The sequence below is a fragment of the Bubalus bubalis genome, chromosome 11, assembly GCF_019923935.1.
Source record: "Bubalus bubalis isolate 160015118507 breed Murrah chromosome 11, NDDB_SH_1, whole genome shotgun sequence".
Taxonomy (NCBI): domain Eukaryota; kingdom Metazoa; phylum Chordata; class Mammalia; order Artiodactyla; family Bovidae; genus Bubalus; species Bubalus bubalis.
The window spans coordinates 504,792-521,651 of record NC_059167.1 but is presented as its reverse complement, the minus strand read 5'-3'; the positions used below and the strand labels follow the sequence as shown (position 1 = coordinate 521,651).

General features: G+C 45.1%; 1 non-coding gene across 1 annotated transcript; it reads right to left on the bottom strand.

Annotated features, from left to right (window-relative positions):
- Positions 1–12,672: 12,672 nt before the first annotated feature.
- Positions 12,673–12,776, bottom strand: LOC112577848. The gene has a single exon (XR_003102050.3). It is a non-coding gene; the product is annotated as a U6 spliceosomal RNA (small nuclear RNA).
- Between the last annotated feature and the right edge of the window lie 4,084 nt (positions 12,777–16,860).

Genomic DNA, 16,860 nt, shown 5'->3' with positions numbered 1-16,860 from the left:
CGGCAGCAGGGGGTGTCCTTGTCCTCCTTTGGAAAGTCTGTAGCATTGGCAGGCACTGCAGGCTTTGAAGTAATGAGTTCCAGGCTGTCAGAGTGGGAGCCGGTCCCAGACTCCCTGCAGAAGACTGCATCTGCCTCATGACTCCATCCCCGAGGAGGAAGGTGCCCGAGGTGGTGGTGGACCCGTGTGTGTGTGTGTGTGTGAGTGTGAGGGGGGGGGGGCGCATGCCCACAGCCCAGCGGTGACCTGAGAGGGACTCAGGGGTCACCTGTCTGAGGCATGACCCCTCCACACACCAGCTGTGTGACCCTGGGAGAATCCCTCCCTCTCTCTGAGCTTTACTCACTTCTTGTATAAAGTACAGATGAGTCCACACATAAATTTCTTAACACAGAGAGTCTGGCATATAATAAGCATTCAGAAAATACTAACTGATAAATTCTCCTGCAGAAAGAAATGTGCACACGCTGCTAGAGCACGTCAGGCATTTAGGGGATTTGTCACCAAGATTCCCTCTCCAAGAGCACAATTATGTTTTTCTTTGGGGTGATCTTTTTAAAGGAAATAGCCTTTTTTGAGAAACATAACTTTTTTTGTTTGTTTTTCCTCCAGTTACACATTGATACCTGTTTATTGCATAATTTTTAGCATATTAAGGAAAGCACAAAAAAGAAAATTAAAATCACCCACAATCTTGTCAGTGGAGATAACCGTGATGAACATGAAGATGTATTTCCTTCCAGTTCTTTCTCTTATCTTTAAAAAGGAGAATATGCTGAGACTACTATTTTCTTAGCTAGTAATATTCCTTTAATGATACATCCCAAACTTCTTTTAATATCATTAAATATTTCTACTGTACCTTGAAAATGTACTAGTCACTCAGTCGTGTCTGACTCTGTGCAACCCTATGGGCTGTAGCCCGCCAGGCTCCTCTGTCCATGGGATTCTCCAGGCAAGAATACTGGAGTGGATAGCCATTCTCTTCCTCAGGGGATCTTCCCAACCCAGGGATCAAACCCAGGTCTCCCGCATTGCAGGCAGTTCTTTACCATCTGAGCCACCAGGGAAGCTCCTTCGGTACTCTATTTTATTGTATTGGCCGTGCCATGTGGCATGTGGGATCTTAGTTCCCTGAGTAGGGATTGAACCTGCACCCCCTGCACTGGACCCACTGGACCCCCAGGGAAATCCCTATACAATAATTTTAAATGTCTTCACAAGATTTGCTGAATGAATCTAACTCCAACCCCTACTTTCTGAAGCCCTGTGTGTTTATGTAATTTATGTATAGGAAAGGACTCACGGAGTTCTCTTTGAGGTAGGTATGATTACTGCCATCTAATCCATGGCAAAACCAAGCCCAGGGTCATTATACTGGTCAGAGGCAGAATTGGGATTCAAACCCAGTTTGTTTGCCTCCAGAACCAAAGGACTTCCCATTCCAGAGATGGGCTGGTTGTCCCCAGAGGAGAATGTGGCCTGCACGTAGTAGGCATGGTGGGGCGATCTTCCCCTAAGACTGTCTCTTTGGAGGAAGTCAAGGCTTCATGAGCCCGCTCACTTAAGAACCTGCCCAGACAAAAAATGTGAACCATCTCTTTCCCATAAAGGATACCCAAGTGGGCCAAAAAAAAAAAAAAAAAAAATACAAAAAGGCACTCATTTGCATTACTCATCAGGGCAATGCAAATTAAAATCACCATTTGATGCCACTGGAAAGGCTGGAATGAAAAAGGCAGGCAATACTAAGTGCTGAAGAGGATACGGAGCAACCAGGAACTTACACGCCCCTGGTGGGAATGTCAATCAGTAAAACCGAGACAGGCTGGGACCTGGGACCCTGTGCTGGAGTGCTGGACTGCTTCAGATCAGATCAGATCAGATCAGTCGCTCAGTGGTGTCCGACTCTTTGCGACCCCATGAATCGCAGCACGCCAGGCCTCCCTGTCCATCACCAACTCCTGGAGTTCACTCAGACTCACGTCCATCGAGTCAGTGATGCCATCCAGCCATCTCATCCTCTGGCGTCCCCTTCTCCTCTTGCCCCCAATCCCTCCCAGCATCAGAGTCTTTTCCACTGAGTCAACTCTTCGCATGAGGTGGCCAAAGTACTGGAGTTTCAGCTTTAGCATCACTCCTTCCAAAGAAATCCCAGGGCTGATCTCCTTCAGAATGGACTGGTTGGATCTCCTTGCAGTCCAAGGGACTCTCAAGAGTCTTCTCCAACACCACAGTTCAAAAGCATCAATTCTTCAGTGCTGAGCCTTCTTCACAGTCCAACTCTCACATCCATACATGACCACAGGAAAAACCATAGCCTTGACTAGATGGACCTTTGTGGGCAAAGTAATGTCTCTGCTTTTGAATATGCTATCGAGGTTGGTCATAACTTTCCTTCCAAGGAGTAAGCGTCTTTTAATTTCATGGCTGCAGTCACCATCTGCAGTGATTTTGGAGCCCAGAAAAATAAAGTCAGCCACTGTTTCCCCATCTATTTCCCGTGAAGTGATGGGACCGGATGCCATGATCTTTGTTTTCTGAATGTTGAGCTTTAAGCCAACTTTTGCACTCTCCACTTTCACCTTCATCAAGAGGCTTTTTAGTTCCTCTTCACTTTCTGCCATAAGGGTGGTGTCATCTGCATATCTGAGGTTATTGATATTTCTCCTGGCAATCTTGATTCCAGCTTGTGTTTCTTCCAGTCCAGCACTTCTCATGATGTACTCTGCATATAAGTTAAATAAAGAGGGTGGCAATATACAGCCTTGATGAACTCCTTTTCCTATTTGGAACCAGTCTGTTGTTCCATGTCCAGTTCTAACTGTTGCTTCTTGACCTGCATACAAATTTCTCAAGAGGCAGGTCAGGTGGTCTGGTATTCCCATCTCTTTCAGAATTTCCCACAGTTTATTGTGATCCACACAGTCAAAGGCTTTGGCATAGTCAATAAAGCAGAAATAGATGTTTTTCTGGAACTCTCTTGCTTTTTCCATGATCCAGTGGATGTTGGCAATTTGATCTCTGGTTCCTCTCCCTTTTCTAAAACCAGCTTGAACATCAGGAAGTTCACGGTTCACATATTGCTGAAGCCTGGCTTGGAGAATTTTGAGCATTACTTTAGTAGCATGTGAGATGAGTGCAATTGTGCAGTAGTTTGAGCATTCTTTGGCATTGTCTTTCTTTGGGATTGGAATGAAAACTGACCTTTTCCAGTCCTGTGGCCACTACTGAGTTTTCCAAATTTGCTGGCATATTGAGTATAGCACTTTCATAGCATCATCTTTCAGGATTTGGAATAGCTCAACTGGAATTCCATCACCTCCACTAGCTTTGTTCGTAGTGATGCTTTCTAAGGCTCACTTGACTTCACATTCCAGGATGTCTGGCTCTAGGTCAGTGATCACACCATTGTGATTATCTGGGTCGTGAAGAACTCTTTTGTACAATTCTTCTGTGTATTCTTGCCGTCTCTTCTTAATATCTTCTGATTCTGTTAGGTCCGTACCATTTCTGTCCTTTATCGAGCCCATCTTTGCATGAAATGTTCCTTTGGTATCTCTGATTTTCTTGAAGAGATCCCTAGTCATTCCCATTCTGTTGTTTTCCTCTATTTCTTTGCATTGATGGTTGAAGAAGGCTTTCTTATCTCTTCTTGATATTCTTTGGAACTCTGCATTCAGATATTTATATCTTTCCTTTTCTCCTTTGCTTTTCGCTTCTCTTCTTTTCACAGCTATTTGTAAGGCCTCCCCAGACAGCCATTTTGCTTTTTTGCATTTCTTTTCCACGGGGATGGTCTTGATCCCTGTCTCCTGTACAATGTCAGGTCTTGATCCCTGTCTCCTGTACAAAGCACAGGTGGCTGCGACGGGCGCGCTAAGCACTGCCAAGAGGAGCCACCCCACGTCCGAGGTCGGGGGCAGAAGCTGGGAGGACCCCATGCCCGAAAGGCGGCGGCCAAGAGGAGTTACCCCACGCCCAAGGTCAGGGGCAGCGGCCGAGAGTACCAGCCTGCGATGGCGCAGGAACTGCCGAGAGGAGCTACCCTGCCTCTGAGGTCGGGGGGGAGGGTGGGGGCGGCCAAGAGGAGTTACCCCGCGTCCGAGGACGGGGCGACAGCCGGGAGGAGCTACCCCACGCCCCTACACCCAAAGCCAAGGGCGGCGGGCAGGAGGAGCAACCCCACGTCCAAGGAGCCGTGGCTGCGCGGACGCAGGAGGGCCTAGAGGAGCTATCCCACATTGAAGGTCAGGAAGGGCGGCAGTGAGGAGATACCCCTCGTCCAAGGTAAGGAGCAATGGCTGCGTTTTGCTGGAGCAGCCGTGAAGAGATACCCCACGCCCAAGGTAAGAGAACCCAAGTAAGACGGTAGGTGTTGCAAGAGAGCATCAGAGGGCAAACACACTGAAACCATACTCACAGAAAACTAGTCAATCTAATCACACTAGGACCACAGCCTTGTCTAACTCAATGAAACTAAGCCATGCCCGTGGGGCAACCCAAGATGGGCAGGTCATGGTGGAGAGATCTGACAGAATGCGGTCCACTAGAGAAGGGAATGGCAAACCACTTCAGTATTCTTGCCTTGAGAACCCCATGAACAGTATGAAAAGGCAAAATGATAGTATACTGAAAGAGAAACTCCCCAGGTCAGTAGGTGCCCAATATCCTATTGGAGATCAGTGGAGAAATAACTCCAGAAAGAATGAAGGGATGGAGCCAAAGCAAAAAGAATACCCAGCTGTGGATGTGACTGGTGATAGAAGCAAGGTCCGATGCTGTAAAGAGCAATATTGCATAGGAACCTGGAATGTCAGGTCCATGAATCAAGGCAAATTGGAAGTGGTCAAACAAGAGATGGCAAGAGTGAATGTCGACATTCTAGGAATCAGCGAACTGAAATGGACTGGAATGGGTGAATTTAACTCAGATGACCATGATATCTACTACTGCAGGCAGGAATCCCTCAGAAGAAATGGAGTGGCCATCATGGTCAACAAGAGAGTCCGAAATGCAGTACTTGGATGCAATCTCAAAAACGACAGAATGATCTCTGTTCATTTCCAAGGCAAACCATTCAATATCACAGTAATCCAAGTCTATGCCCCAACCAGTAACGCTGAAGAAGCTCAAGTTGAACAGTTCTATGAAGACCTATACGACCTTTTAGAACTAACACCCAAAAAAGATGTCCTTTTCATTATAGGGGACTGGAATGCAAAAGTAGGATGTCAAGAAACACCTGGAGTAACAGGCAAATTTGGCCTTAGAATACAGAATGAAGCAGGGCAAAGGCTAATAGAGTTTTACCAAGAAAATGCACTGGTCATAACAAACACCCTCTTCCAACAACACAAGAGAAGACTCTATACATGGACATCACCAGATGGTCAACACCGAAATCAGACTGATTATATTCTTTGCAGCCAAAGATGGAGAAGCTCTATACAGTCAGCAAAAACAAGACCAGGAGCTGACTGTGGCTCAGATCATGAACTCCTTATTGCCAAATTCAGACTTAAATTGAAGAAAGTAGGGGAAACCACTAGACCATTCAGGTATGACCTAAATCAAATCCCTTATGATTATACAGTGGAAGTGAGAAATAGATTTAAGGGCCTAGATCTGATAGAGTGCCTGATGCTGGACTGCTTGCACCTGGACAAACGTCTCCTCAAGCAGCCAGATGCAAAGAAACTACATGGGACTAAAAACAACTGTGTGCATGTGCAGCTGGGGCAAATTCTGGGCAAAAAATAGAAAGAAGACGAAAAACCCAACTGCCACTTCTAAAAAGCTGGGAGCAAAAATTTTGTGTCGGGAGCAAAAGCAGGGTACTTCACATGCCCCCTGCACTCAACACCATAAAGAGGTGGGCAAAACAATGAAGCCACCGTACTGCTGACCCCTGGACACACCCCCACCCTCACCCCATACGAGGAACCAGCTCACCCGGCCTCAGGGAGCAAGCAAAGGGACCCATTACTTGTCTTTGCTCCCTCCTGCAGCCACAGGAACCCCAATACAGCTTTGCCTGAATGTCTTGGCCTGACCTCATCAATTTCTGTTGACTGGGGAAGGCCAAGAACCCTGGTCAGATCACTGCTGCTTAGCAGTATCTACTAAAGCTGAGCAAGTATATTTCCTACAATTGTAGGTGTGTGCCAAACAGCACCAGGATGTGTGTGCCCAAAACGCACGTACTAAAGTGTTCTCCATGGCACCATTTGTAAAAACCCTATGCTGGAAAGGATTCTGACATCCGTCAGCAATAGTTTGAGATAAAAGCAGTGAGATAAGGAGAGTGAAAAGTTGGCTTAAAGCTCAACATTCAGAAAACTAAGATCAAGGCATCTGTCCCATCACTTCATGGGAAATAGGGAAGCAGTGGAAATAGTGTCAGACTTAATTTTTTTGGGCTTCAAAATCACTGTAGATGTGGAGAAGGCAATGGCAAGCCACTCCAGTACTCGTGCCTGGAAAATTCCATGGATGGAGGAGCCTGGTAGGCTGCAGTCCATGGGGTCGCTACGAGTCGGACGCGGCTGAGCGACTTCTCTTTCACTTTTCACTTTCACGCATTGGAGAAGGAAATGGCAACCCACTCCAGTGTTCTTGCCTGGAGAATCCCAGGGATGGGGGAGCCTGGTGGGCTGCCGTCTATGGGGTCTCACAGAGTCGGACACGACTGATGTGACTTAGCAGCAGCAGCAGCAGCAGGAGTATTTATACCAGAGAAATCTGCAATTGCTAAAAGGGCAGGATTACTTCCAGAGAGCTGCTTTCCTGGAATATTTCTGTGTATTTTGAACCTCCCTCTCTACTGTTTGACTTAAAGTTTGAGAAGAGAAATTGACTTCTGTATTCAACACTCAAAAGACCAAGTCCTGAGATCTTTTTATCTAATAAATATCAAATGAAACACTAAAAAAAAAAAAAAAAAATCACTGTAGATGGTGATTGCAGCCATCTTGTAAGCCAAGATGCTTACTCCTTGGAAGGAAAGTTATGACCAACCTAGACAGCATAATCAAAAGCAGAGACATTACTTTGCCAACAAAGGTCCGTCTAGTTAAGGCTATGGTTTTTCCAGTGGGATGTATGAATGTGAGAGTTGGACTGTGAAGAAAGCTGAGTGCCGAAGAATTGATGCTTTTGAACTGTGGTGTTGGAGAAGACTCTTGAGAGTCCCTTGGACTGCAAGGAGATCCAACCAGTCCATCCTAAAGTAGACCAGTCCTGGTGTTCATTGGAAGGACTGATACTGAGGCTGAAACTCCAGTACTTTGGCTACCTGATGCAAAGAGTTGACTCATTGGAAAAGACCCTGATGCTGGGAAAGATTGAAGCTAGCAAGAGAAGGGGACGACAGAGGATGAGAAGGTTAGATGGCATCACGGACTCGATGGACATGAGTCTGAGTAAACCCCGGGAGTTGGTGATGGACAGGGAGGCCTGGCGTGCTGCAGTCCATGGGGTTACAAACAGTTGAACACAACTGAGCGACTGAACAAGGAGTATACAACGTATCAGTGGTGAACAAAGAAACGTAGCCTTAAAAGACACATACTGTATGATTCACAGGATGAAAACGCATGGAGAACAGGCAAATGTAATCTGTGGTTTTAGAAGTTATGGTAGTGGTGCCTCTCATGGGGGGTGTGGAGGGGATAACTGGAAGGGGCATGGCAGGGGAGGCTCTGGGATGCTGGTAATACTCTGTGTCTTGGCCAGGATGCTGCTTCCACGGGTCTGTTCATCTTATGAAAGTTCATTAAGCTGTACACGTAGGTGCATTTTTCTGTGTGTGTTATGCTTCAATTAAAAGTTGAATTATAAAGGCTCTACAAAAAGGAATAGACTACATTCTTCCCTTTTCTCAGCAAACCCAAGGATCCAGCCAGCTAGTATGGTGCTTCTGCCCAGGTCCCTTGCTCCGGGCTTTGAAAAGTTCTGCCGGGCCTCCCAGATGGCGCTAGTGGTAAAGAACCCACCTGCCATTGCAGGAGACACAGGAGACATGGGTTCAATCCCTGGGTCAGGAAGATTCCCTGGAGGGGAGCATGGTGACCCACTCCAGTATTCTTTCCTGGAGAATCCCATGGACAGAGGAGCCTAGAGGGCTACAGTCCATGGGGTCGCAAAGAGTCAGACGTGACTTAGCACGCATGCCAGGCCAACAGTGGCCCTCTGCCGCTGCGGGGCCAAAGCGAGCGAGATGAGTGGACACTGCGCACCCTGGCCACTGTTCCAGGCCCAGGTAAATCGTGTCTGATTCTTTGCAACCCCATGGACTGGAGCCCGCCAGGCTCCTCTGTCCATGACATTCTCCAGGCGAGAATACTGGAAGGGGTTTCCATGCCCTCTTCTAGGGGATCTTCCAAATCTGGGGATCAAACCCGTGTCTCTTATGTCTCCTGCATTGGCAAGCGAGTTCTTTACTATTAGCGCTACCTGGGAAGCCCCTGGTATGTATATATGTATATACAATGGAATATTACTCAGCATAAAAAATGAAATATTGCCATTTGCAGAAACATGGATGGACCTAGGGAATATTATAGTGAAGTAAGTCAGACACCACCCTTATGGCAGAAAGTGAAGAGGAACTAAAAAGCCTCTTGATGAAGGTGAAAGAGGAGAGTGAAAAAGTTGGCTTAAAGCTCAACATTCAGAAAACGAAGATCATGGCATCCGGTCCCATCACTTAATGGCAAATAGATGGGGAAACAGTGGACACAGTGTCAGACTTTATTTTTCTGGGCTCCAAAATCACTGCAGATGGTGACTGCAGCCATGAAATTAAAAGACGCTTACTCCTTGGAAGGAAAGTTATGACCAACCTAGACAGCATATTCAGAAGCAGAGACATTACTTTGCCCACAAAGGTCTGTCTAGTCAAGGCTATGGTTTTTCCAGTGGTCATGTATGGATGTGAGAGTTGGACTGTGAAGAAGGCTCAGCACTGAAGAATTGATGCTTTTGAACTGTGGTGTTGGAGAAGACTCTTGAGCGTCCCTTGGACTGCAAGGAGATCCAACCAGTCCATTCTGAAGGAGATCAGCCCTGGGATTTCTTTGGAAGGAATGATGCTAAAGCTGAAGCTCCAGTACTTTGGCCACCTCATGTGAAGAGTTGACTCATTGGAAAAGACTCTGATGCTGGGAGGGATTGGGGGCAGGAGGAGAAGGGGACGCCAGAGGATGAGATGGCTGGATGGCATCACTGACTCGATGGACGTAAGTCTGAGTGAACTCCGGGAGTTGGTGATGGACAGGGAGGCCTGGCGTGCTGCGATTCATGGGGTCGCAGAGTCAGACACGACTGAGCGACTGAACTGAACTGAAGTCCGACAAAGACAAATACTATGTGATATCATTTATACATGGAATCTAAAAAACAATACAAATGAATCTATATACAAAACAAACAGACTCATAAACACAGAAAGCAAACTTAGGGTTGCCAAAGGGAGAGGGAAGGAGAAACAAATTAGGAGCATGGGATTAATAGATACAAACTTCTATACATCAAATAGATAAGCAACAAGGATTTACTGTATAACACAGGGAATTACATTCAATATCTTGTAATAACCTGTAACATAATATAATCTGAAAAATACATATAACTGAATCACGTTGCTGTATACCTTCAGTTCAATTCAGTTCAGTGGCTCAGTCATGTCCGACTCTTTGTGACCCCATGAATCGCAGCACGCCAGGCCTCCCTGTCCATCACCAACTCCGGGAGTTCACTCAAACTCATGTCCATTGAGTCGGTGATGCCATCCAGCCATCTCATCCTCTGGCGTCCCCTTCTCTTCCTGCCCCCAATCCCTCCCAGCATCAGGGTCTTTTCCAATGAGTCAACTCTTCGCATGAGGTGGCCAAAGTATTAGAGTTTCAGTTTCAGTATCAGTCCTTCCAATGAATATCCAGGACTGATCTCCTTTAGAATGACTGGTTGGATCTCCTTGCAGTCCAAGGGACGCTCAAGAGTCTTCTCCAACACCACAGTTCAAAAGCATCAATTCTTCGGCACTCAGCTTTCTTCATAGTCCAACTCTCATATCCATACATGACCACTGGAAAAACCATAGCCTTGACTAGACAGACCTTTGTGGGCAAAGTAATGTCTCTGCTTCTGAATATGCTGTCTAGGTTGGTCATAACTTTCCTTCCAAGGAGTAAGCGTCTTTTAATTTCATGGCTGCAGTCACCGTCTGCAGTCATTTTGGAGCCCCAAAAAATAAAGTCTGACACTATTTCTACTGTTTCCCCATCTATTTTCCATGAAGTGATGGGACTGATGCCATGATCTTAGCTTTCTGAATGCTAAGCTTTAAGCCAACTTTTTCACTCTCCTATTTCATTTTCATCAAGAGGCTTTTTAGTTCCTCTTTCTTTTCTGCCATAAGGGTAGTGTCATCTGCATATCTGAGGTTATTGATATTTCTCCCAGCAATCTTGATTCCAGCTTGTGCTTCTTCCAGCCCAGCATGTCTCATGATGTACTCTGCATATAAGTTAAATAAGAAGGGTGACAATATACAGCCTTGATGTACTCCTTTTCCTATTTGGAACCAGTCTGTTGTTTCATGGCCAGTTCTAACTGTTGCTTCCTGACCTGCATACAGGTTTCTTAAGAGGCAGGTCAGGTGGTCTGGTATTCCTATCTCTTTCAGAATTTTCCACAGTTTATTGTGATCCACACAGTCAAAGGCTTTAGCATAGTCAATAAAGCAGAAATAGATATTTTTCTGGAACTCTCTTGCTTTTTCGATGATCCAGCGGATGTTGGCAATTTGATCTCTGGTTTCTCTACCTTTTCTAAAACCAGCTTGAACATATGGAATTTCACAGTTCACGTACTGCTGAAGCCTGGCTTGCAGAATTTTAAGCATTAGTTTACTAGCGTGTGAGATGAGTGCAATTGTATGGTAGTTTGAGCATTCTTTGGCATTACCTTTCTTTGGGATTGAAATGAAAACTGACCTTTTCCAGTCCTGTGGCCACTGCTGAGTTTTCCAAATTTGCTGGCATATTGAGTGCAGCACTTTCACAGCATCATCTTTGAGTGCAGCACTTTCACAGCATCATCTTTCAGGATTTGAAATACCTTAAACTAATGCAATGTTATGAATCAACTATACTTCAATAAAAAAATTATTTTCATTTAGATTACTCACTTCATAATAAAATTTTCAAATGAGTATTTTCTCAATCAACAATTATAGTAATAATATAATTGTGATCATATGGGTGTCTGAGAGATTTGTATTACTATTATTAATAATGGAGAAATTTATCAATAAATGTTAATGAAAAAAGAAAGTAAGTTGGGGAAGCGTTCCAATATGAAATAGTCAAACAAAGGGTTAGAGACATGATATAGCTTGAAAAACAGGATATTCTTAGAGCTAGGGCATAGGATCGGAGAAGGCAATGGCACCCCACTCCAGTACTCTTGCCTGGAAAATCCTATGGACGGAGGAGCCTGGTAGGCTGAAGTCCATGGGGTCACTAAGAGTCGGACACGACTGAGCGACTTCACTTTCACTTTTCACTTTCATGCATTGAAGAAGGAAATGGCGACCCACTCCAGTATTCTTGCCTGGAGAATCCCAGGGACGGGGGAGCCTGGTGGGCTGCCGTCTATGGGGTTGCATAGAGTCGGACACGACTGAAGTGACTTAGCAACAAGGGCATAGGATATAGGGAAAAAATGAGGATGGAAAGGGTGGTAGATGCTGGGTTGCAGTCTTACTAAAACCACTGCCCTTCAGGTTTAAGTTTACCAATATTTTGACTCTAAGAACATCTTTTATGATGTCAGAATCTGTACAGATAGTTTATACTCATGTGATAGTAATTGTATGTTTCGTGTTCACTGATTAAGAAAATACATAATGGAAAAGGTTATGCTGCTAAGTCACTTCAGTCGTGTCTGACTCTCACTAGTAATTTTAAATAAGTTTTTTTAAAATTCTAATTGGAGGCTAAGTACTTTACAATATGTGGTGGTTTTTGCCATACATTCACATGAATCAGCCATGGTGTACATGTGTTCCCCATCCTGACCATAAATAAGTTTTTATTTTATTCAGCACCATAGCACCTCAGAAGTGGTGAGATTATACAGAAATTATTTATTAAATATATAGACAGACATTAGTGAACAAAGATTCATTCCTGCCCCACGACAAACTGAAAACCACTGCCACAGTGATAGCAACAGGAGTGGCAACAGTATTCTCATTAATTTTTATGGGTTATAGCTGCTTTACAAGGTTGTTAGTTTCTACTGTACAGCAGTTAACTAGCTATACATATGCATATATCCCCTTTTTTGACTTTCCTTGCATTTAAGTCACCAGAGTATCAAGTAGAGTTCCCTGTGCTCTACTGTACATTCTCATTAGTTATCTATTTTATACATACTGTCAATAATGTATGTATGTCAATCCCAATCTCCTGATTGCTCCCACCCCTCCTTTCCCTTGTGATATCCATACATTTGTTCCCTATGTCTGTGTTTCTACTTCCGCTTTGCAAATAAGATCATCTATATCATTTTTATAGACTCCTCATATATGCATTAATATATGGTATTTGTTTTTCTCTTTCTTACTTCACTCTGTCTCTAGGTCCATCCATGTGTCTACAGAAAATTATGGAATGGTTCATGAATTTACGTGTCATTCTTGCACAGAGGCCAGGCTAATCTCTGCATTGTTCCAATTTTAGTATGTGTGTTGCCAAAGTGGGCACAGTAGTGGCTACATTTACTGAATATGTGCTAAGTGCCTGTTCTAAGCACTGATGTATTAACTCATTTAACTCACACAATGACCATATGAGATAAACCTTATGATTACCCTATTTATAAGCTTGTTTTTGCTTCCTTATACTTTTTCTTCTTTTCTTTTACTAAAAGAGTCAGAACTACTAACCTAAACTGTCAGATCATAGACTTTCAAGAGACTTGTGATCTGTGCTGTTACTGTGTACTGTTAACTTAGGTCCCAAACTTGGATTGATAGTCAGGAAGTGCAGAGCCTTGCTAGGAGTCGGAAGCTAGATGGAGCTCTAGCTCCAGGAGAATCTCTCAGGTTAAAGCTTACTCAGGAAATACAGCAGGCTTCTTCCTTTGGTAACGCTAGCTCTCAGTGGACCAGAGAAGGCTCTCCAATGGCTTTTGTCCCAACTCCTTAGATAGTCTTTCTGTGGAATCTGTGGGAGTGAATTGGAAGAACTGGCCCTAATAACTTCAGGACAAAATCGCTTTTTTCCTCACTGGCCAGCCCCTCACCATCTCTTTTGCTATCACTTATACTGGCATGGTGACGCTCAGAAGGGACATCTTAGTTGCTGCTCATCCCTTTATGACTCACCACTTCTCCTGTGGTCAGGACCGTACTCAGGAATGTGCACAGGCACATGTAAGATGGACACTTCCCCTAGAAGTCCTAGCTTGGGACGGGAAAGCTACTCTGCTCCGCCCTGGGTGGCATCAGAGAAAAGGACAAATCAAACAAAGTTCTCTGTGCTAAGAAACTAGAAATCAACCTGGGATGCCATCAGGTCTATGCCTGGTGCATCTCCACCCCGCCTCGGTGGTAGAACCAGGAGGGACGATTACGGTACCTGCGTCGGTAAGGGACAGACTAAGTCCGACCAGGGAAGGAAAGCTTCGGTGGAGAGTCTGTCTACATCCCCATCTAGAGCAGGGAGGGACGCCTGCAGTGGACAAAAGCCATGGCTGTGGATGCCACTTTTTTCTCCTTACAGATGGGAGCTAACAGTTCTAGAACCACTCCTTTAAAATGCATTTTAAAACACTGGGACAACTCTGATCTGCAGAATTTAAAAAGACGCCTGATCTTCTTCTGTGACACTGAATGGCACAGTAGCCTTTGGAAGATGGGGGACACTGGCCGGTTGAAGGGTCTTAATTATGACACTGTTTTACAACTAGACCAGTTTTGTAGAAAACAAGAGAAATGGGCAGAAGTGCCCTATGTGGTGCTCTGTGAGACATGCCAGACTTGTGTCCTAAGGGTGCAGATTTGGATGTAAAAACTTCAGCTGCCTCCTGTGCTCTTACTTTGCCCCTGTATCTGGTGCTCCCAACTGAACAGGCTGAAAATCAGGGCACCCTTCTAGAAGTGGTTGCCTCAGTCTCGGTCCCAATTTCAAATAGTCCCAATTGTGGTCAAGACTATCTAGAGGATCCAAAAAGTACATAGAAGCCTTTACAGGACTAACTTTATGAGCTTATTTGGAGAAATGTAATGACTCCTGACTTGAGAGCTCTAGTTTTAGGGAAGCTCCTACTTTTGAAGATGAATGGCTTGACCGTGAGACACGGGAAAAGAGAGAACATGAAATAGCCTTCCTTCTTCCTGGGAGCCAAGCGATTCCCATAACAAGAGCCACTTTGTCAGATGTATTCTTTTGCAACCCCCATGGACTGTAGCCTGCCAGGCTCCTCTGTCCATGTAATTCTCCAGGCAAGAATATTGGCCTGGGTGGCCATTTTCTTCTTCAGGGCATCTGCTTGACCCAGGGATCCAACCTTCATCTCCTGCAACGCACAAGGATTTCTATCCCTGAGCCACCTGGAAGCACTCAATACAGCACTTATACGCTGTCTGGATGACACCTGGTTTGGGCTCTTTAATGGGGAGAAGAGCTTGAAGGGGTAACCATCAAAGCAGATTATTAAAACAGTTTTTTTACCTGAGGGATGGGTGGAAAGAGGATTGGTTTTCCAGCTTCAGCCCTGCCACTTACTAGATGTATGACTCTGGGCAAGTTACTTCCACATCTAGCAAAGAGTTAAGCACCTGATGAAAAAAGGTATGTGAATGTGAAAGTAATAACATACTTTTTACATGCCAGAATCTCATATAAAAATGAAAACACTTTCTATAAAGAAAGACTAACATCTTAAGCAGTTAACATCACTTTACAGATTAATTTTCAATTGCTAGGCTAAGCAAAGCAAGGCCAATACGCAATTGAGGAAAGAATAGGTGAATCCATTATAATCAAGAATTTCCCATTTTTGTCTTGGTTTTTTTTTGCCAAAGTATGGTTGTCCTTCGAGGTTGTCCTTTCTTGGATCTTATGAAACCAGAGCAAAGGACTCAAGCTTGATGTGAAGTAAATATTAATAATTTTGGTGTTTTTAGTTTTTGTATCTGTGGGAGAGAAATCATCACTCTTTGACGGTTCAATAGTTTTTCCAGTCTACTCTACAACTATTAGGCAGGTAACTTTATTTTTTAAATGGATAGGAAGCACAGAATAATTATTCTATGACAAGTCTTCCTGCATCAGAATCATACCACTCTGATCTCAATGAAAATACCAGAGTTTTTGCATTTGGGGGGTTTTATGCTCATGTATGTTCTTGATCCTGAGGTCTGAAAAAAATAAATCAGCACCACCTTCTCCTTAAACAGGACAGAGCCAATAACTTAAAACTTTCATGCAAGGGCAAAGTAAATATGCAGAAAAAACAAAAATTAGGCGCTTGTTCTGCATCCCTTTAATTAAAGCTGAACATATAGCAACAGTTAGCCTGGAAGCCTATTATAACGTAAAAAAAATGATATTAGACACCAATGATCCGAATTCAAGCCTAATTCTGGCTCAAGATACGGGACTTTGAGAAAGTTTCTGGGACACCTTTGTGTTTTCGATTCCTCATCCCTGAAACTGTGCTGCTGAGAGGATAACATGGAAAAGGGTTTCCCTTGTGACCCAAACGATAAAGCATCTGTCTGCCAATGCAGGGGATACTGGTTCAATCCCTGGGTCAGGAAGGTTCCCTGCAGAAGGAGATGGCAACCCACTCCCAATATTCTTGCCTGGAAAATTCCATGGACAGAGGAGCCTGGAGGGCTACAGTCCATGGGGTCCCAAAGAATGGGACATGAATTGGCGACTATACAACAAAGCATGCAGAACCAATTTGTAAGAGAGCTATTATTTCTCTCCTAGAATGTGCTTGCTATCAGTAACAGCAAGAGTTATTATTCATTGCGAGCAGCTTCTGGACTTTCTACTTGGAAGCCTAGCTCGAGGCAAAAGCAGCGGCGAGTTTAGGGACAGTTTCTAAAAGCTCACCCTTTCTGAAGTTCTTTCCCTCAGTGTGAAAGCAGTAACCTTGGAAACCAGGCTGGCACCACCCCTTTCAGTCAAAAAGCTTAGTTCTAGTTCTTCTTGCTTATCCCCGTAATATTTGGGACACTGCTATTTCATGGTCGTTTTCTTTTGGTGGTGGTTTTCTCTTCACAATGTCGGCACAAGCGAGAAAATCGACTGAAGCAAGTACAAGATCCTTCTTGTCGCCCCTTCTGCCCGCAGCTCACCCAAGTTTTCCCTACATAGCGGTCGCAGCCTCAGACGTCCTCAAAACCGAAAACTCGGAGGGCCTTGACCATGGGTCAAGGGTACTGACCAGGTAAAAGCCGAAGGGATTCCGGTTCAAGTACAAGAGCTCACCCAGACAGCCAAAACGACCACACACTGCACAGAGATAACCCTCGCGAGACAAGACTGCGGGCAGCGAGATAAGCCCAGTTTCTCGCGAGAGGAGGAGGCGTCGACGGAAACTAGGAACTGGCTCCCGTGGCGACCCGGACAAGCCGGTGGGCGGGGCCAGAATTAAGCCCACCCCTTCTGGCTTCTTTCCCCGCCTCCTAACCCTGAGGTGCGCGGCCTGCGGTGCGGGCGCCGGCTTCTCCGGGTTCCGCCCCGCTGGTGCAGGGTCTGGAGGAAAGCCTAGGGAACGCGCCTCGGCCGGCTTTGAGGGGGGGGGCGGGGAGGGGCCTGCGGCTGGCGG